Here is a 22,878-nt window from a genome sequence, read left to right as displayed (position 1 = left end):
CCCTTATATTTAAGGCTTCTCTTCTCTCTAGAAGCTTTTAAGTAGTCTTTCTCTTTAGAGTTTGCCATTTTAATTACTACATGTCTTGGCACCATTCTGCTAGGGCTTATTTTGTTTGGTACCTTTTGGGCCTCTTAAATCTATGTACCAGCCTCCCTCCAGAAAGTCAAGAGATTCTCTGCTCTGATCTATCCCACCAGTTGTTACTCCCCCTTTCCCATTTTCCTTTCCTTCTGGTATTCCTATAATTTTGGAGATTGTTCCTATTGCGGTTATCCATAAAGTACCTTTCATTCTATTCCATTATAGTGTTTCTCTTCTCTTTTGTCAGTTCCCTATGAATGCTGGCTTGTATTTTGTCTTCAAATTCACCTATATGGTTTTTTACCTGTGCAGTTCTGCTACTATGGCTTTCTATTTTGTTCTTTAGTTCCTTCAGTTCATTTTGTATGGAAGTTTCATCCTCTCAATCAGTTCTTCTTTGAATTGGTCAATTTTCTCATATATAATTGTTTAATTTCACTGGCCAGTGCTTGCTTAATTTTGATTGCCAATGTAGTAAGTGTTGATTTTAGATCCTCATCGACCAGGCATGAAAGTTTAAATGGGCTTGGGGCCTTGCCCAGTTTTCTATCTCCTTCTGATACAGTAATTAAAATTTTAGGTTTCCCATTGTTTTTGAGCTTTATGTGGGCTAATGTTGGAGGTTTAGATTCCTAATTACTTAAGAACTAATATCATCAGTAGTATAGACCAGAGGGCTACTGATAATACTTCTGTTCTTCAGATTATTTCCTGTGTCACGTAGTGCTATTAGAGTATGACAAGGGACTTTTGCCACTTCATTTAGTTCATCTAAGATATATGATTGTATCAGGTCAGTGATGTATGGCGGCAGCATCCACTGACTTTAATACGGAGTGTGTTCAGTAATAGTGTTGGTCAGCCATGTTGGCATCTCCCTGGCTTGGTGTTTGGAGAAGCAGAGCTGATGTTAGGTGGAGCAACCCCTGATCTAGGGTCTCAGGCCCATGGAAGAGAAGCCCAAGTCTGCAGGGTTCTGGTCACTGGGTTCCATTTGGAGTCTGTTTGCAGTGAGAAGGAGCAGGTGGACCAAAGTTTGGAGAATTGTCCTGACATCAGACAGAAAAACTCCCTGATCCAGTATCTCAGGCACACAGAAGAGAAGTCTGCAGTGTTCTGGCACTAGGCGTTCCCACCGGAGTCTGGCAGTGGAGAAATGGAACCTTGTTTGGGATTGGCACATCATCCACACGTGACTACAATTTTTTATTAGCTATCTTTTTATTTACCAGGGTAGCAGAGAGCATTATTTTGATTAAAATACTAGAGTGTTTTTAATTTTATAGAGGTTACATGGGTGGAATGGGGAATACAAAAAATGATAACTAAGACTTTTATAGTATAAAATGTCATGTCATCTACATGAATTGTTTTAATGTTATTATGATGCAATAAATTATTCATTATTACTTATATTACTCTATACATTCTACTCATTTTTGATAAGTATAATAGAAATAACATTCTCTTGTTAAGTACTGATTTTAGAGACTTCATCTGAATTCCATTAATAGATCCTTGTTTTAGAAAAAGAAAATAACATTTAAATATTTATAGTCTATTATACATAGTTCCAATAATCTCTAGAAATATTTTTGTGAGAACAAACAAGCAAGACAAGCTATGCTTATAGTTTCAAGATGGAAACATTTGTTGCTCATGCTTATATTTAATTTAATGGCAGACTTAAATCATTTGGGAAACTCTAAGTAGAGATTTAGGACAGAGGAGGCCTAATATCATTTCTCCCTAATAATTATTGGGAGAAAATTCATGAAGCTGGGTTGAGTCCTTGTAAAAGATTCATTCATTCACATATTCATCAAATTATATTATTTGGGGTGGGCCTCCCAACCCATCCTCCGTGACCTCTGTGAGTCTTCCAATGATTCTTGGAAATCATGTGGGGGTGACTCACTGAGGTTCTTCTGAGGCTCTGTGGTCCATAGGACTGCCTGGGTTTCCCCTGAGATGCTTGGATGCCTCCAGGACTAACTTAGTGATGCCAGGATGAGAAGACCAACTATGCTATTTGAATTCAACTGGGTTGGACAAGATGGAAGACATGCATTGTAACCCCTGTGTGCTCTCTCTGGCTCTTGTTCATCAATTTTTTATTGAGCATTTTCTTGGCCTACTTGTATCACTTGTATTACTTGCCATCCCGGTGTTTGTCAATTTGTTTGAGTGGGCACCAGTAATGTCTCCATTCATCCCTGTCATGTGCTAGTGTACCCCAATGGCATCTGCTCACTCCATGAACACCAGAAGAGCCTTAAACAGTTCATTCAGGGTCTTGAAGAAGAAGTCTGACTATCTCGTAGGTGGGTGGTCACGCAGTCTTTTGACATTCTGTGGAATCCAGTCGGTAGTGGCTCTCATCCAGCAGTCATTTCTAAATCGCATTATGTGTCCGGCCCATCTGACACCTTGGCAAAGGAGACAGCATCCCTGATTTTTTATCATTGATGAGGTCGGAACTCCGGGTTCCTTTTGTCACTTCACTGAAATGTACTCCATGCATAGCTCTTTCGATTCCTCTTTGGGATACCAAAAAGCGCTTTCATCCTGTTTTTGTAGAGCCCAGGTCTCTGAAGCATATGGTAGTGCAGAAAGAATGGTGGAGTTGAAAAGATGTGCCAAGAGCCAGAGGTTCTTCATCCTCTTAACCACTTCTTCAACACTCTTGAAGGCATTCCACGCTGCTCTCTTCCTCCTGTGCAGTTAAGGTGCCAGGTCATTTATCATGTTGAGTTCTCAACCTAGGTACATATAACTGCTACATTCGGAGATGTTTGTTCCATTGAGGGCAAATGGAACATCAAGAACTAGTCTGTTTCTCATGAACATTGTCTTTGTGAGATTCAGCTGTAGTCCGAGCTTTACACACTAACAGCCAAAGTCGGCCAGCATTTGTTCTGCTTGGCTGATATTTGATGTTATGAAAATGATGTCATTAGTGAAACAGAGGTGGTGTAGTTGCGGACCGTCTATCTTCACTCCCATTCCTTCCCATTCCAGTCGTCGCATTATATTCTTGAGGGTGGCACTGAAGAGTTTTGGTGAAATGGTATTGCCCTGCCGAATCCCTCTCTTTATGACAATGATCACTTCCTTGTAGAATGGTGAGATCCTGGTGGTGAATATGTAATACAGCTCATGGAGGATCCTGATGTATTATTGAGTTTGAATGCCCTGTTTGTCTCGGGCTTCAGTGACTGATCAGTCTCAACAGAATCAAAGGACTTCTTTAAATCAATGAAATCTTGAAATCTCATTGAAACCTCAATGAGCTTGGTCACCCTGTGGATATGGTCAATGGTGCTGAATCCTTTTCAGAACCTGGCTTGCTCACATGGTTGTCCTTCGTCTAGTGTTCTGCCAATCCTATTCAGGATGACTTGAGTGAGTAACTTGTAGATGATGGACAACACGCAGATTGGGCGATAGTTGCCAATGTTGTGGATGTCTCCCTTCTTGTAAAATAGGACGGTCCTGCTGGTTCTCCACTGGGACAGACCTTGCACTCAGACAAGTATCATGTGACAAGGCGAGCCAATGTATTGACGAGTACTGGTGGCAGATTCTTCAAGTGTTCGGGTCTGACCTTGTCTGGACCGGGTGATGTGTGCTTCTTAACTGATGAAATGGCGTGTTGGATATTGGAAGGGAGAATGCTGGGAACGACATATACATCCTGTGGAATTTTGTATGTGGGCAGGTGGATGTGGCTATCAAAGAGATCCTAGTAGAAGTTGTCAATAACCTTTTCCATTGCCCTTCTGGAAGATGTGATAGATCCATCAGGTCCTTGGAGGGTAGTCATCTTGGTCTTGTAGTTGGGGAAGGATAGGCAGGTGTTGCGAATACTTTTCCCAGCTTCTGCCACATTGGCCAACACTGCTGCTCTTCTCTCTTTGAGGTCTTCCTTTATTGCTTCTCTGCATAGCTTTGCGAGCTCGGATGTTACTTGTGATTGCCTGAGGAGGCTCACACCAGATCACATTGGCAAATGAGCTCAAGAGTTTCTAAAGACAGGTGAATTTTTGTGGCTTTCTCTCTCTCTGCATTCCTTGCTCAATCATGGAGATGCTGAACCAGATCATTCCTCATACATATAGTCAATGATGGCATTTTTCTATATTGCTATAGTAGTGCCAAAGAGCTCCCAGTTGGTGGTTGTTCTGGGAGTTCTCTTAAACTTTACAGCCCTTCCTCCCTGCTCCATTAAGTAGAATTTCATATGAAGGAGATGAGATGGTGGTCTGATTCCATTTGGAATTTTGGGACAACAGTCACATCGGTTAGGCAAAACCATTGATTGAATATGATGTGGTCAATTTCAGACTGCATGGCCTCAAAGCACGTCATAAACACTTCCTACTCATTTTCCATCATTTCTGCACTATATTTGATGGGGTTAAAATATCCTGTGAACCATCAGAACACCTATAATGGCAATTGAAGGTCAACCTAAAAGCCTCCATCCCTCTTGGAGAGCCTGGCAAGGTACTGAGAGTAGTCTGCCCGCACGGCAGAGCCTGGCAAGCTACCTGTGGCATATTTGATATGCCCAAAACAGTATTAACAATGAGCCTCATTCCCCTGACCATGGAAAAGCCCCCAATATGGCAGCATTAAGAAGGACAAACGAGGAGAGCCTGATAAAATCTCAGGGCCAAACAATTTTGCCAAAATGAAGAAGAACTAAAATGACTGTTTGCACTTTTAATGCACATATGCTGACATCAGAAGCATCCATCAACGACCTGATGGTGCAAGCACGGAAGATCAATTACAGCATCACTGAATTGACAGAGATGAGAAGGTATTGAACACATCACACCATTTTCGACACTGGAGAATAACTGTTCCTCAGAACATGCGACAGTAGAGGCATTGGTGGTGTCAGTGTCCATGTCAACATGAGCTTGGCCATGAGCATTGATTCGTTCAAATGCCTAACAGTCCAAATTGAATAATTATGCTTGAATAGATGTGGCTCATTGCTGGCAGTTTCTATGTTCATCGCCTATGCATCAATATCTAACTACGACAAAGAAGAAATTGAGAAGTTCTACATGGAGCTGAAGAAGTTCTATAAAGAAACCACACCTTCTCAAGCTCATTGTTGGTGATTTTAACACCAGGATAGGACCTAGAAGGTCACCCAAAGAAGTCCACATTGGGATCCATGGCCTAGAATGAAATGAACAGGGTGAAAGACTATCTGAGTTCGTCATGTTGACCAAGACCATCCATGGTAACTCACAGTTCCAGAAGACTGAATCTAAACGCTGGACATGGGAGTCTCCTGGTGAACAGTTCCACAATGAAATTGACCACATCATATCCAATCGATGGTTTTGCCTGACCAATGTCGCTAGGCCTACTAGATGTAGTTAATGAAACAAACATAGTTCCTCATTGCCAAATTTATGTTCTAGTTAGTAGATATGATGAATAGGATAAATAGGAGAGCTGCGGTAGGATATTGAAAGTGAAAGAGTTTTTATTGTTATTTATAAAATTGTTGGAAATGGGCAAATCAAGCTTCATTTTTAAATTAGAAACTCATCATGTAAGTGTTGGGAAGTTTGTTTTTAAAAAGTAGAAAATGGAAGATGCAGGGAATTGGTAGAAAAAGAGGATTTAAAAAATTATTTATTTTATTGAATCACCATGTGGAAAGTTGCAAAGTTCTCAGGCTTATGTCTCAGTTATACAATAGTCAAACACCCATCCCTTCACCAGTGCCCATATTACACCACCAAAGACCCCAGTATACCTCTCAACCCCTGCCCCCCCATCCACGCCTGCATAACTGATAAATTTCACTTCATTTTCTCTTTACCTTGATTACATTCCATATTTCAACACAAAACTCACTATTGTTGGAGTTTCCCCCCAAGAAAAACAGCCCTACTGCCAAGGAAGCATATGATAATTAGTTTTCCATTGCTTAGAATGGAGAGATATGAAGTCTCGCTGTTTCAAGTACATAGAATTTTTTTCCTCCTTCCCGCGCCACCAAGTTCATGCCTGCTTAATAAATAGTCCTCATACTATGGCTGACGCCACGCCGCCTGACGAGAATAAAGGATATTTCCCATCCTAGGCTGCGTGGGGCTATGGCTTAGTTCACAGTCTAGAGACATGACTGCAAGCAGTTTCTGGAACCAAAAGCATTCTAGTTGGCCTCCAGATTCTGGTTGATCAGCAACAACGTGGCCGCACAAAAGTGTGGTCACCCATGTCAAATCTCTGCGAAGCATGCGCTGGTATCGGCCCAAGACTGCCCAAGCGTGCCGCTGTTCCAAGTACATAATTTTTTCCCCTCCCATTTCCGCTCCTCTAAGTTCGTGCCTGCTTAATAGACCTCATAATATGGTGGACGCCACACCGCACTTCTCCCCAAAAAGGGAAAAGAACTGAGAAAGGAGGATATTTCCTCTCCTCGGCTGGCATGGCTTAGTTCACAGTCTAGAGAAAAGGCTGCTACTTTGGTTACCTTCAATATTTCAACAAAAAAACTCAGTATTATTGTTTGGAGTTTTCCCCATAGTCAGACTGCTAAAAAGGAACCATTTCACATATGTTCTAAAAACCGGCAATCGCCACGCTGTGCCCAAGAAGGAAGGGTTGAGAGAGAGACACCCTGCCCCGCTGACACAGCATGGGGCAGTGGCTCCGATCACAGTCTGGAGGCATTTCTGCTAGCTGCTCATGTCCAAAGTAGTTCAGTTGCCTCTGGGATTGTGCTCGCTCATGCAGCAGTGGAAAAGCGAAAAAGAGGAACTTTAAAAAATATTGAACATGGGTCTAGTACAAAATTATATTGACATGAATATGCATAATTATTTCTATTGAAATTGAGTGGCAAAGCACAGATATTAGAAGTGTTAGAATTTGATCATGAGTATAGGTACTAAGTCACCTTTGTGCCAGAGAGGTTCAAGGAATGAGGATCTAGGACAGAATATGCCAGAAACAGTAACAATAAGTCTCTCAATGAGAGACATTACTGGTGCCCGCTCGAACAAATCAATGAGCAACGGGATGACAGTGACAGTGATATCACTAAAATTACAGGAAGAGTGTTGGGCAAGAATTTCTTGCTAAATTCTTCTGGAAATAAGGCACAAGATATATAGGTTCTATAGATGATCACAACAGAATCATATGTCCTTCAGCAGTTTTCTTAAATGCAAGCTTTTTCCCTGATTGGAAGGCTGGGTAGTTAACCTGTTGCATTAGTTCAGTGGGACTATCCTTTATGTAACTTCAAGGTTGAAAGCCAGAGGATATTGAAATGGAATCTGCTGAAATGAATTGAGGGATAATAACTTCAGTTGTAGCATCAGAATAAGGTAGCCCTCAGCAAGATCAAATAGTCAAAGATCTTAGGATTCTGGAGATAGGATGAAAAGGCTGATGTTATTGAGCATCTACTTAGATTCAGGTAGAGCAGAGTGGTAGGGTGATGCAGAATTTGTTGTTATATTTGGTTTTCAAAGATCCTTACAGCAGGTCTTGACTGAATTTGCATAGAGCTCCAAGATCAGAGTAGACAACCCTCTACTGTCGAAGAATATCTTCTCTTTGATACAGTGATTTATATTAAAGCTGTGAGTGTTTCCAACTAGTGAAGAATCCCATCTCTCCATTCTGACCATTGCTTGTAAAGGTGTATGTGCCTATTGTATGTGCCTATCATTCTAGAAGTCTCTTTTGTTTGATCATATTAGTTCATGAAAGTTGCAAAATGTTGGGTAATGATGTCAGTTTTACTAGAAGGACTGAGAGTTTTAGCTTGTGATTGGTCCACTGGATGGGAAATGGTAAGGCAGCCTCTGCTTACTACTTCTGGGTAGAACAGCATTAATTAGTGAAAGCAGAGGAGTGAGGCTAGGGAGAGGTCTATTTCCCCACTGATGCTTGTGGGCACATGTGACTGCTGTCATTTGTACTGACATTTAAAATTCTCCCTGGTTTCTTTTTTTCCCCATTGTGTTGTCAATTCCCTCATTGAGTTTCATTATATTCACAGCCTGTGGAAGATTTTCTCATATAAAAAAGCTGCTCAAAATGCTGAACCTTGCTTGCTATAACTTTTTACTTTCTGCTGCTGTTCTTGCATCTATAGCCAATCCCCAAAACATGAGAATAGGTAGAACCTTTACAGATTCTACATTATAAATTTGAGATTGCAATATCTTCATTTTCAAAAATGCCAGGGATGAGGTTCTGTGCTTTCATTTCTTTCCTGTCAAACGAACTAAATTTATTTGGTTGATTTACTTTTTATCATCTAAACATTAATTCTGAAGGCAAAGAAACTTTCCCAGATGGACTTTAAAGATAATATATCTGATCCTGAAAGTCTCAAATCAGAGATATTACATTAGAGACTTGTTCTGGTAGTGATTATTTTTTCACATTCACATTTATCACTTAGTACATTTTCTCTCTATATGCAGAAATAATATGTGAGAGTGTGCATTCCTTTGTATTTTCTATCACATCAAATCGTCAATGTTTTTTCCATGCTGTGCAGATAATAAATGAACTCTTAGAACCTTGACTCTTAGTCGCCACATAAAATATTATTGATTTACATTCCTTAATTTTACTGCTTGTTTGGAGTTAGATGAGTTGATTAGAAAAAAGGACCGAAAAATGCATGAATAGGGATAATAAAATAATCCTAAATTTGTTTATGTCAAAACTCTTGGCATTAACCTGAAAGTTATTATCCTTCATCTCCTAAACTTACTAATGCATTATCTAATTATGTTCCAAATATTTCCATACCTCCCACCATCCCCACTCACCACAACACCATCAGTGTTACCTTGCTACCCCATACTTACAGATTTTACAACTTTTTTTGAAACCATTTGAATGCTTCAGTTTCCTTCATTAAACTATCATTCCAAATGAATTACAATGTTATAACTTGGAGATGGCTTTGAAACATTTAACTGTTGTATAGGCAGTTTTCAGGCTACTCAACTGTATTTGGTGTTCTTTAGGGATTTATATGTAAAAAGGCACTCTGAACTAAATTTGCATAGCTTTGGTCCTAAAACTGCATTCAACCAATGTCAATATGAAGCATTTTAATTGAGTTACCATATTTCTAAGTTTTTAGATTGTATTTAGTATTTTAGATTCAGACTATTAGTTGTATGTTTTTGATTTTTAGTATTCCTTAGAATGCATATTATGTTGAAAATTGGAAGTATCTTGATGTCAAAATTTGAAATCATATTTTTTTTTGTAATGTCTGTAACAGAACATTGAAGGTGTGTCATTGGGAAAAATTCAGTAGAATTAGCGAGAACTTTGGTTCACAATGAACCAATAAATAAAACAGATTGCTTATTTATTTAATGGATATTTGTTAGGCACTTACTATGTATCAAGCATTAATTTTGGCCTTTGGAATACAGTAGTGAACAAAGAGAAAAATCCTTGTCATCACTGAATCATCCTCACTAATAAACTGGAGATATATAGTATAGGATGATGAGAGCTGAGACAAAGGATAAAAAGGTGGGAAATGATAAGGATGAAAACTCCAGCTTACTAGGAAAGTACATTGATTTCAAAAATAGTTTAGTTACCATAATTTACAATACAGTTAATGATAGAGTTTCATGCAGACAGCATCCCAGCAACGCGCCCTTCACTAGCTTGCCTGCTTCCCTTCATTTCCTCAGGTTGTCATCTCTCACACACCCTTCACCCCCATCCAGTCTCTCCATAATGGTAAAGTCCGTTCTTAACTCATCCCTCAAGTTTACTGCCTCTTATTGTTATTCCTTTAATAAAAGCTTGTGTGTGAAGAAGACATATTATTTGTTTTTTATCTTTCATTAATTTTTTTTATTTTAGCTGCTTTGGTGTATAGCATCGCTATGCTCATTGAAGCACTATTCACAATAGCCCGAATCTGGAAACAATCAAATGTCCAAGAGCAGATTGCTTGCTTTTAGTGAAGGATAATGCTCTCTAAAACACACAGGGACTCATGGTTTCTTCCTTCCTTCCTTCCTTCCTTCCTTCCTTCCTTCCTTCCTTCCTTCCTTCCTTCCTTCCTTCCTTCCTTCCTTCCTTCCTTCCTTCCTTCCTTCCTTCCTTCCTTCCTTCCTTCCTTCCTTCCTTCCTTCCTTCCTTCCTTCCTTCCTTCCTTCCTTCCTTCCATTTGTTTTTGAGCCACACCTGGCATGCACTCAGAAACCACTCCTGATGGGATCATTGGCCATTTGAGATGTTGGGGATCGAATTTGTTTTGGTCACAAGCAAGGGAAAGGTCCTACCTGTGTACTTTGGTTCCACCCTAAGACTCACTTATTTTACCCTGTTTGGTGAGTGAGAAGCAGAAGCTCAGGGCTGGAGCAATAGTACATGAGTAGGGCATTTGTCCTGTACACAACAGACCTAAATTCAATCCCTGGCATCCCATCTGTCCCCTGAGCCCACCAGGGGTGGTCCCAGAGCATAGAGCCTGGGGTAAGCTCTGAGTATCACTTCTGAAAGAATAAGTGGAAGCTAAGTAGGGTGTGACTTCTGTAGGAGTCATGAGACATTACAGCAAGATGTTGCTTCAGTTATTTTTTTTATTAGATAACCGTGAGATACAGTTATAAGCTTTCTTGTTTCAGTTACAATCATACAATGTTCAAGCACCTGTTCCTCTACCAGTGCACATTCCCCACCACCAATCTCCCCAGTAAACCCCCCTTTCCCACTCTCCCCCTTGTGAGGGAACTTTTGCCTGTGAATTTGTCTGTTTTCATGAGGTAACTGATGAGTTAAAAATTGATGTTAAAAATGATCTTAGAAATAATCTGGTTTGAGCCTCTCATTTTTTCATGGGAGTGTGAAATGGCCCTCCAAATACTTTAAGTTAAACTGACCAAAATAATATCTGCAAAAGACCAGCACTAAATTCACATGCCTGATAAAGAGTTACTTACAAGTACCTTTTTTCCCCTTCTAGTACAGGTGGTCAGTGGAGAACTGTTAAATCCAGGAATTAAAAAAAATTCTCCCCAACTACTCTTTCCATTTTCTGTCATTTCTGTTGTTTAAAAGAGATGAATTCAGAAATAACATTCATTTCTGAAGACACCGACAGTGGTATAAAATGTTTATAATGAGAGTTCTGGATGTTCCATTTCTTTTCTAAAGATTCCCTGCTTCCTGAAGTGGGCAGAGATGCTAATAGCATCTTTTTGAGCTATTGCTTTGTATTGGCAGTAAAGATGGAGTCTGAGTGTATCATTCAGTTCTAGTTTGCTTCACAAGAGAATATTCTAGGAAAATGAAGGTTTACACATGCATGTAAAGGAAAGACCTATTTCAAGTATGATGCATACTGGAAATTCTTCAATTTAATAGAAAATACCCTATAAAATGTTGTAATTAATGGATTTGAAATTTTAGTCTTTTGAATGCCTAATTTCATGGTTCCTTAGACACTAGGATTGGGATTCATAACATTTTGGTTTGGTGAACAAGTTAATTGTGTGTGAAGTAAACCTTTATTAATGCAGAAATTTGCTTCCTTCCTGTTACATTCACCTTGTATTAGAGATGGTTTCTACAATAAAGAACCGTAGAAGACATATTCTGAACCTGTTTTCTCTCAGGCCTATTAGAAAGTTGTCAGAAAGTTTGTGAGATCATAATCATGCTGATGAGAACAGACTGTATGCTCTGATTTATAAAAATTGGGCACCTTCATGAAAAGTTGTGTGTGTGTGATTATATGTGCACTAAATCCACATGTATCTTTTTTTTAATTTATTCACATATATCTCAAAATAATGAATTACTTGTTGCTTCCTTCTTTTCTAGAATTGTTTTAATCTCCATGCCTATGCTAGAACTTTACTTCTTAGAAAGTAATTAAATACTCAGAAAGATAATTATCTTTAAGGTATTGTGAATTTAGGGGCCAGAGTGATAGGATAGCAGAGAGGGCCTTTGCCTTGCATGCAGCTGATCCAGGTCCCATCCCCAGCATTCTATATGGTCCCCTGAGTACCACCAGGAGTAATTCCCGAGAGCAAAGCCAGAGTTAACCTGAAAATCACTGAATGTGACCCCCAAACAAAGCAAACCAACAAGGAATCATGAATTTAGAAACTGACATAACAATTTATTTTAGATATTTGAGGGTTTATTTTTATCTTAAATTGACTAGTCCTAGGGAAAGAATCTTCAAAATATTTAATCATTTTAAATATACACATAGTAATATCTCAAGTTACCTGGTATGAAATCTAGCAGCAGATATTTTTGATGGTATTGAACCTAGCAAATGTTCAATAAAAATATATAAGTAACTTAAACATGGAGATTTTAAATTTCTTTTCATGTATCTTAAGATCTCAGTTGTGCGAAATTTACCTGCATATAGAATGTAACACTTACTATGATCTATTTCATCAGGTTCTGGGATTTACTCTATAGAGAATAAGAGATGGCTTTTGATCCTCACGAATCTCATTATTGAAGGACAATAAAGAATATTCCAGGGTCATTTTTATATATTACATATGTTATATTAAGCATTATGAATGCATGTTGCTATAGATATAAAAAATTAATGAATCATGCCTGCTCACACGAGACTTATAGACAAATTATAGGGTAAAAGAATTGTCTACACAGGGTTGGACAATTAGTAGTGTAAGGCCTTGGGTAATACATCTCCTCTACTTCTCTCTTTTCGTGCATTCCACACAATTTGATGTTTCTCTTCTCCACCCTATGGATTGTCCTTCCTAATTCTTCCGGTGATTTGTATTTTAACACCTACAATTCCCCCTACTTTTATACTCATTATTCCAGTTTGAAACTTCTTTCTCATATTCTCTCATAGTTTCAAAGGGAAAATAACTAGTTTTTCTATTCTCAGAATCCTTTCTGCTTGGAAAAAGAATCACTCTGCAGCTCTGGGTCAGAATTTTTTTTTCAGGTATATTATCTCCACTGAACCATTTAAATCCCTTTTGCTCTCATTTTTTTGATCATTTTATATTGCATCTGTAGAAGATCCCATTATTACCATAAACTCTTTAATCAACTCAGTGACCTTCATCACACTATAGGCAAAGGCCAATAGAGGTAATTTAGGCAAAAGTGAATCCCTCATATGTGATTTGATGAAAGGATAAAATCACTCCATTCAACCTAAGTGACCCTATTTGGACTTTTTATTTAACAAAAGCTGGGATTAGCTTAGATTGTCAGTGACCATCCTTGCATAAGATGAAATATAATTACAGGGCAATGTTAACCTCTTGAAATTGGTTTTAGATGGGAAAGAGATACAATTAGATGGAATAAGAGAGGAAATTAAGCAGGAATGTTTTAAAGTAGACTTTATTTTTACCATATTTACTTTCAGATGTTAAATTCAAATTTCTAACTGTGCCCACACTGTGTCATGCTGCTTTATCATAGTCAGTGTGCATTGTTTATTCCATCTTGAGAATACAAGACAATGCTCTCAGGTTGCATGACTAAATAAGAAAAAAAATTTCTTTTGTTAGATGTTTAAATATTAAACATAAATCCCCCTGAGAAACATTTCTTATATAAAAGGGGTATGATCGTGCAGAGATGCATTTTATTGTTTGGACAGCTGGAATTGACTTTTCATTCGTTTTGCTGTCTTCAGTTTCTCCAACTTCCAATTCTCTTCAATTAGTTTTGCATTCTGCTTTAGGATACACCTTTAGTAAACTCAGACCACTTGTCTTTGAATGAACCAATGTTGTATCTTTAGTGACAATCACATACCTCATACAGATACCTTAGAATGTTCACTTCGCCTTTTAAAATATTATTTATCAGGGACAGAGAGATAGTACAGAGAGTAAGGTACTTGCTTTGCTTGTGGCCAGCCCTGGTTTAATCCTTAGCATTGCATAAGTTTCCCTGGATACCACCAGGAATGATCCCTGAGCCCAGAGTAAGCCCTAAGAACCTCTGGGTGACCACCCCAACGATGAATATTTTCTTTTATTACAGTTAAATAAATAAAATGATTATTACTGTAACTTCCAATACAAGACTTTTTCTTTCTGAGCTAAATTCTTTTTTTTTTTTAATTTTATTTATTTTTAATTAGAGAATCACCGTGAGGGTACAGTTACAGATTTATACACTTTTGTGCTTATACTTCCCTCATACAAAGTTCGGGAACCCATCCCTTCACCAGTGCCCATTCTCCACCACCCGTAAACCCAGCGTCCTTCCCACCCTCCCCAATCCCATCTCCCCCCCACCCCACCCTGCCACTGTGGCAAGGCATTCCCTTCTGTTCTCTCTCTCAAATTAGCTGTTGTGGTTTGCAATAAAGGTGTTGAGTGGCCGCTGTGCTCAGTCTCTAGCCCTCATTCAGCCCGCAACTCCCTTCCCCCACATGGCCTTTGACTACAATGTAGTTGGTGATCGCTTCTCTGAGTTGACCTTTCCCCGGAACGTGAGGCCAGCCTCGAAGCCATGGAGTCAACCTCCTGGTACTTATTTCTACAGTTCTTGGGTGATAGTCTCCCACTCTGTTATTCTATATACCATAGATGAGTGCAATCTTTCTATGTCTGTCTCTCTCTTTCTGACTCATTTCACTCAGCATGAAACTTTTCATGCCCATCCACTTAACTACAAAATTCTTGACCTCCTTTTTTCTAACAGCTGCATAGTATTCCATTGTATAGATGTACCAAAGTTTCCTCAACCAGTCATCCGTTCTGGGCCATTCGGGTTTTTTCCAGATTCTGGCTATTGTAAACAGTGCTGCGATGAACATACATGTGCAGATGTTGTTTCGATTGTACTTTTTTGCCTCTCTGGGATATATTCCCAGCAGTGGTATTGCTGGATCAAATGTGAATTCAATATCTAATTTTTTGAGAATCGTCCAAATTGTTTTCCAGAAGGGCTGAACCAGTCGGCATTCCCACCAGCAGTGAAGAAGGGTCCCTTTCTCCCCACATCCTCTCCAACAGCGGTTGCTTTTGTTCTTTTGGATGTGTGCTAGTCTCTGTGGTGTGAGGTGGTATCTCATGGTTGTTTTGATCTGCATCTCTGAGCTAAATTCTTAAACATATTCCTCATTTCCTAAATTACTCTGATAATATTATACTGAAATCCTTTCTGTACTTCAAGCCTAAAACATCATTACTTTTACAAAGCCTTTCCAGAACCCCCATTACTAGGTTATCTCTTTGTGTAAACTTTCAAGTACCCTTCATTTGTCTATTTTTTATTATAACACATTTTACCATATTACATATATACACATCATCATCATCATCATCCCGTTGATCGTCGAATTTCTCAGTCTCAGTAACATCTCCATTCATCCAAGCCCTGAGATTTTAGAAGCCTCTCTCTACTCGTCATTCCAACGATGCCATACTGGAGGCTCTTTAAGGGTCAGAGGAATGAGACCCAGCTTGTTACTGGTTTTGGCATATTAATACACCCTGGGGACCTTGCCAGGCTCTCCTATGTGGCACGAAACTCCCAGTAGTTTGCCAGGTTCTCCCAGAGGGAGAAGTAGGCTATAAACTTCTGGGAGCTTGCTTTTAAGTCTCTGGATGCTGGCCATTGGCAGGATTACACGGTGTTGGGGGCAGTCCCTGGGTGTGACCGCCTAGCTACTGGGGGATGGGAAATCTGGGTGGAGAAGGCCCAGTCTTGATCTGAGCAGCCTTGGAGGTCTCAACCCTGGGTCCCACACACCTGGGTTCCTCTGCTGGTTCCTTCATGCGCGAGGCTCGTCCGGACGTGTGGAGAGGGGCCTTGAGCATGGCTGTGGCTAGGCTCTGGAGGTCTTTGGCCGCTGGGAGCTCTGCTTGGGGTGGGGAGAGAAGCTGGAGCCCATCCCCTCCGAGGAGGTCCCGGGGAAGACAGCCAGGCACTCGAGCAAGAGGTTGTATATGTAAAATACACATACACACACACACACACATACACACACACACACACACACACACATATATATATATATATATATATGTAAGTTTGTATCTGTGACTTAGTCTCTTTCTTAGACTAAACCTAAGGAAATATTAATGTATTCTTCGTTGCACATTTGTGTATGGTGCATTCTTTTTGTAGAGTCTTTTATACAGAAAACTTTAACTAATCATTTCTAATTAAAATTTTGGTGTCTGGCTCATTTGTATGAAACTATGTTCAAAATGTAGACTTATGGAAATATAAGAGTTAAAGAGTCCTTTCTCATTGGTGAAAAATGTAAGCAATTTATTTCATGATGAAAATAAGGCCGATTGATTTAGAATCCTCCATCCCTCTCAGAGAGCTCGGCAAGCTACGAAGAGTGTCCCGCCCGCACTGCAGAGTCTGGTAAGCTACCTGTGGCATATTCAATATGTCAAAACCAGTAACAGGTCTCACAATGGAGATGTTATTGGTGCCGCTCAAACAAATCGATGGGACGACAATGCTACAGTGGGACGACAGTGCTACAGTACTACAGAAAATATAGAAGGAAGTGGTAACTGGTGGTCTATCCACATAGAGTTAGGATTTCTGGAAGGGGGATAAAGTGTCCAAGTAAATAGCTTATATAGGGGCCAGAGCAATAGTACAGCGGGTAGGGTGTTTGCCTTGCACATGGCGGACCCGGGTTCTTTCCCTGGTGTCCCATATGGTTCCCTGAGCACCTTCAGGTGTAATTCCTAGGTGCAGAGCCAGGAGTAAAACCCTGAGCATCACCAGGTGTGACCCAAAAAGCAAAAATTAAAAAAAAATAGTTTGTATAATCATTGGACAACTCTTAAGAATTTATTAAACTGAAATACAATGATATTTTTTGTTAATTTAAAAAAGTACATGATAGACTCCAACTCCAATAAGCAGTTATTATATCAATCAATCAGGAAGAACAATGGGATAAGAAATCAAAGGCTATATGTAGATTAGGCATCTGGGAATGACTAGATTCAAGAGATAGCTCTAAATTTTTATGGAATTAATTTGGAGAGAGATAAGCGCATATATCCAGTGTTCAAGGTAGGATAAACCTATTTGGCACCTGAAGAGAGGAGATGCAAAAAATAATAGAGAATGAGAACTGAAGTTTGTTGAAATGAATATCTGAATACACATAAGAGACATTTTGTACCTGCAAAAATATATTCAAGGTGATTTTCTCTGAAACAGAGGAAAGAATCTATAGGAAAATATTACAAGTACAAGGAAATAAGTTGATATAAAAATCAAAATAAGAACTCAAATTTGAAAAGAAATAATGTTTCATGATAATCAAAAAAATAGCATGAATATATTTAATTCACATGTTCTTTCAAATATGAAGACGATAGGAAAACTATGAAATATTAAAGAACCCAAGGACTATTAACCTTGGTGTACTTTCTGCAAAAACTACAAGAAAATCAACTTTATAAAGTAAAGAGAGGTGTTTCTGGCAGCGTGATCAGTGTTGTTTTAAATATTTAGCTATACCAAAAGCAGAGAAAGAGTTAGAAGGAAATTGTCTGCCATAGAGGCAGGGGTGGGGTGGGGTGGGGTGAGGATGGCAAGAGGGATACTGGGGACATTGGTGGTGAAAAATGTACACTGGTGGCGGGATGGGTGTTTGATCATTATATGACTGAAAATCAGGAAAGCTTTGTAACTAATTTCATGTGATTCAATAAAAATAAATATTTAGCTGTAAATGGAAGATATAAAAATAACACTGTTGACAAAAGAAAAAGGCAGATTTGTTAGTGCTAATTCATTATTAAGGTGAAAATAGTGCAACTAGAATATAGGAAAAATGAAAGGGAAGGAAATTAAAATCATCAGTCCTTATATATTATTTTAAAGCTGTAGATGAATAGTAGAAGTCTTAGCATTATTAATATAAAAGTAAAGCATTAGGAAAGATATCAATAATGACTAAAAGTATCTGAAAATCTGTGAAAGATGAAGAGAAGGGAAAGATAAAAATGGATTTTATTGTGGCTACCTAGTGAATTTGTATTACCTGATGGAAAGGGGAGGTATGGTATTACAAAATATTAATTAAAAAGGCATCCAGCACAATAAAATTTCAACAGCTTTGATACACAAAAATAAAGCAAGAAAATTAAATATTCTACTCAGTGACTAACTATAAAGTCACTCTCCTTTTAGGCATTGTGGTTTATAATATTGATAATGAAAGGTTATCAAGAATATCCCTTACCTACTTTTAACCCTCAGCTCTTGTCTAGTGTGATCATTCCCAGCTAGTATTATCATCCTGCTCTCTTCTCTATCTTACTTTACCTACCCTCAGCCCCACATACACTTGTGGTTAGTTTCAACCATTCAGTCCTCCCTATACTTGTTTTCCCAGGACATGGATACTATTCTTCTACTGTATGAGAGAAAAAAGTGCCTGCCATAGAGGCAGGTTGGGGGTGGGGAGTGGGAGGTGATAGTAGGGAACCTGGGGACACTGGTGCTGGGAAATGCTCTATGGTGGAGGGATGGGTGTTGGAACACTGTGTGACTGAAATCTAATCATGAACAGCTTTGTAAGGGTGTATCTCACAGTGATTTAATAAAATCATTTTTTAAAAGCAAGAAAAAAGAGACCATATTTAATTGTATTGTTTTCATAATGAGAAAATCTAGAAGAATTATCCAGAAATTAACTAGTGATCACCTCAGGTGGGTAGGAGGAAAGGGGCTGATGGAATGGAGCTGGTATTGTGACTTTTCTATGTATTTTTTATTAAAATATTTTATATGTGCCATGTAAATGTGATAGATATTAAAAATAAGGCTAAAATGTGTCCCAAATCTTGACATTCACACCCAACAGCTGCCATCATGCCTCTGGCAAGACTTTACCACCTCACAACTGGGCTCCACAGAGATGCCAAACTGCCGAGTTTTAGGTACACTGGGTTTTTAATCGTGTGACTGAAAACTTTGGGCCTGCTCAAAGTGGGGCAAGCAACCTCTGCCCTCTACCCCACCACCTATACTTTGTAAGCCCTGGCAGTCATACTCATATCCCACCGCTGCCACCTTGTAAGCTCACTGCTTAATTGAATATTCTGGATTTTCTGCAGTGACATCTCTAAGCTCTACAACACTAACATCCCAGTAGGAGCATTTCAGAGTGGATGGGAACGCAACATAGAAGCCAACTAAACTCAATTAACAAAACATTAACACAGAAGGCTCCACTAGCAACGAAAGATTAGTAAACCCTCAGGACTTAATGTCCCCATGGTTAGATAAAACAATTTTCACCAATTTTCTTTTACTGAAGTAGTTTTGATAATTCCATTAGCCATTTAGTAGTAAAAAGCAATATAAAATAAATTATCGTTGGCCTATTATGGGGCAAGCCTGGGGGGATAATGGGACAATGGTGGAGGGAAAATCACAGTGGTGGGGGATTGGTTTTGGAACATTGAATGCCTGTAGCAAATGCATCATGAACAACTTTGTAAACATGGTGTGTAAATAAAGTGTGTGTGTATGTGCGAGTGTGAGAATACCCAAACTTTAGGTTAACAGAAACAAATCAATTTAATTATATAATATCAGATATTTGTAAATAAAATAATTATCTTGAATTTTCTTTAAACACAACAATGAATACATATTGACATATTAAAAGGATGAAAAGAAGTGTAAATAAATTTCAAACATCAATGAGTAACATCAGTAGTCATTGCAATAGTTTATTTTATTTTTTTTTCTTTTCTTTTCTTTTTTTTTTTTAATTTAAATTTTATTGAATCACCATGTGGAGGGTTACAAAGTTCTCAGGATTATGTCAGTTATACAGTACTCAAACACCCTTCCTTCACCCGTGCCCATATTCCATCACCAACCACCCCATTATACCTCCCGCCCCCTCCCACCCCCCCAGTCCCCGCCCTTGTAAGTGATAAGTTTCACTTCGTTTACGCTTTATCTTGGTTACAGTCCATGTTTCAACACATAATTCACTATTGTTGCTAGGGTTTCCCCCCAAAAAAGAGAAGACAGTCCCACTGTCAAGGAAGCATTTGATGGCTCTCCATTGCTGAGAATGTAGAGATATTAAGTCCTGCTGTTTGTTACATAACTTTTCTATTTTTTCCCCCCTCATCCCGCGCCACCGAGATCACGCCTGTTTAGTAAACACCACGCTGCCTGACAAAGGGAAAACAAACCAAAAGAGATGGTTATTTCTCGTCATTAGCCGGCGTGGGGCTCTAGCTTAGTTGATAGTCTGGTAGAATGTCTGCAAGCAGTTTCTGGAACCAAAAGTAATACGCTGGTATCGGCCCCGGCTCAAGATTCCACCAGCGTCCCGCTGTTCCAAGTACATAATAATTTATTCCCTTGTATCCGATTCCCACGCCACCAGGTCCTTGTCAGCTTAATGGTCATCATACTATGGTTAACGCCACGCCGCGTTTTATCCCGAGAAAGAAGGATATTTCTTCTCAGCCGGCGTGGGGATATGGCTTAGTTTAGTCTATAGAGATGGCTACCACTTTGGTGGCCTTCAATATTTCAGCAAAAGACTTACTATTCTTGTTAGGATATCCCACCAAAGTCCGACCCGTTAAAGTCCAGGGAAAATTCTGCCTAAAATTCTATCGCTACAATCTTTTACCCTTTAACAAAAAACTTAGTACTATTGTTTGGAGTTTCCCCCCACGTTAAGCCCTGCCAAAAAGGAACATTTACACTACACGTTGCTGACAATCAAGAGATAGTAGGTCGCGCGGCTGCTATCGCAGCCGCGCGGTTTTGGATTTCTATATGAAGCCCAAGGAAAATTCTTTTGGTAATTGCATCACTCGCCGGCAGCGCCTGGGCCAGAAGCTCCCAGCACACAGTTTGGAGGCATTTTGGGGGCGCCGCTCGTGTCCAAAGTGGTTCAGTTGCCTCCGCGGTCGATCTCGCGCGGGGCCGCAAAAGGGTGCAATAGTTTATTATTGTGTGTGTATGTGTGTAGAGTATAATGTAAATAAGAATAATCCAAAAACTTGTGTTATTTTTAATGTATCAGAAACCAGCTATAATCAAAGCACTGAATCAAAAACATGGAACAAAAATCCTAAAAGTTTTACATCATTGGGAATTAAAAACAATTGGGGGGGCACACCTGGCTAGGTTGAGGGCATAACCTGATTCTGTACTTTATGTATGTGCAACTGTCATTAGCAATATTGTAAATCATGGTTCTTCAAAAAGACAAGGGTAGAAAAGACAAAAAAAATCACTGTAGCATATGAAAAAACAACATATTTTCAAATGCATAGTCATTTCTTTCACTTATTTATTTTTGACGCCCATGGTGTCCACCCATGGAGGTGCTTGGGAGGCCATACAGTTCTGGAGATCCAACCCAGAGCTCCACATACAAGCATGTGCCCAGCTCTTCAACCATTTTCCTGACCCCCACTTATTTTTAACCTTTGGAAAATTAAAGCACATTATCAATTACATCCTTACAATCTCATCTTTCTTCGATGGAATGGCTGTCTCCTGTATATTGCTATTCCACTTGAGTTGTCTGAGGCAGTGGTTCAGGCACTGGACACTAAGTGCCCTGTCTGCTCCATAACTGGCAAACTAATTTGATGTTCCCATTGGCTTGAATCTGTCAGCTTTATATCTTGAATCTGTGAGTGTGTGACCTCTTCGACAGAGATGTGCTGCTTTTGGGCATTTTGTAAAGTGCTGAAATTGTCTGGAAAACTAGTCTTTGTGCTTTGCAAACTAATGGGAAAAGAGAGAGTATTTCCTATCTAACTTCCTGCAGCAGTTCCCCAACATTGCAAGTGTATTTTTAAATTCTATTTTCATTTGATATCTGAGAAACATCTCAAGGGATTTAGATTCTTAACTATTACTCTCTATTATTTTATAAGGTTAGTTGTTACAGCTGTAATTTCTTCTCCATTCTACTTCATAACAAAGTGTTACATATTTTCCTGAGTCATTTTACATTTTTAGAGGTGGAGGGGACACAATGTGAAAACACAGATAATATTTGGTCAAATCTTGAAACCACATCCATTTCCTAAGACATATAGGCAATTAGCTTTTCTTTAATTGGCTCAGAAAATTACAGAGATTTTTCTTATGGTTTAGTTGAACTTATGAAGAACTATTGAAAAGGATGTTTTATAATTTATGCAGAATTTTATATCTTTGGATGTTTGTGTAATACATTACACCAAAGTAACTTAACAAATAAAGAACTTAGGGGTTTTTTCCATTTCTTTTCTCACCTTTCACATTGTCCTTTTGAAATTTTTCCAGAGATGAGCTATTTTAGAATATGGACAGATATACTTTTGTTTGAGCCCATAAGGTTACAACACAGGCTCCTAAGGCTGTGGCTAATCTAGTAGTTTCTAAGGCTGGCTCTAATCTAGTGGTCTAATCTAATAAGAGCAAGATAAAGTCTGCTGCTCTTCTCCCAGTAACAGGCTTTCCCTTGCGGCCTTGAACCACTTTCTGAATGCATTTATTTCCCTAGGCCCAGGGTCTTTATAGACTGCAAGAAGTCTAAAATGTCCTGAAGAGGAAATAACTTCTGTCCTGAGATTTACACTTAAGTTCCTGTCATTTCTTGCTTGGGATGTTATTTCGTGTTTCCTGAATAAACTCTGAGATATGGTACTTAGCAGTATGTATCCACTTATTCTGCCAGATGTTTATCTAACAGAACTCCCCCTTATAGGCAGACTCTCTGCTCTCTCCCCTGTGCATTTATTACATAAG

This window comes from Sorex araneus, chromosome X (genome assembly GCF_027595985.1).
Source record: "Sorex araneus isolate mSorAra2 chromosome X, mSorAra2.pri, whole genome shotgun sequence".
Lineage (NCBI taxonomy): Eukaryota > Metazoa > Chordata > Mammalia > Eulipotyphla > Soricidae > Sorex > Sorex araneus.
Note: the sequence above shows the minus strand (reverse complement) of the source record.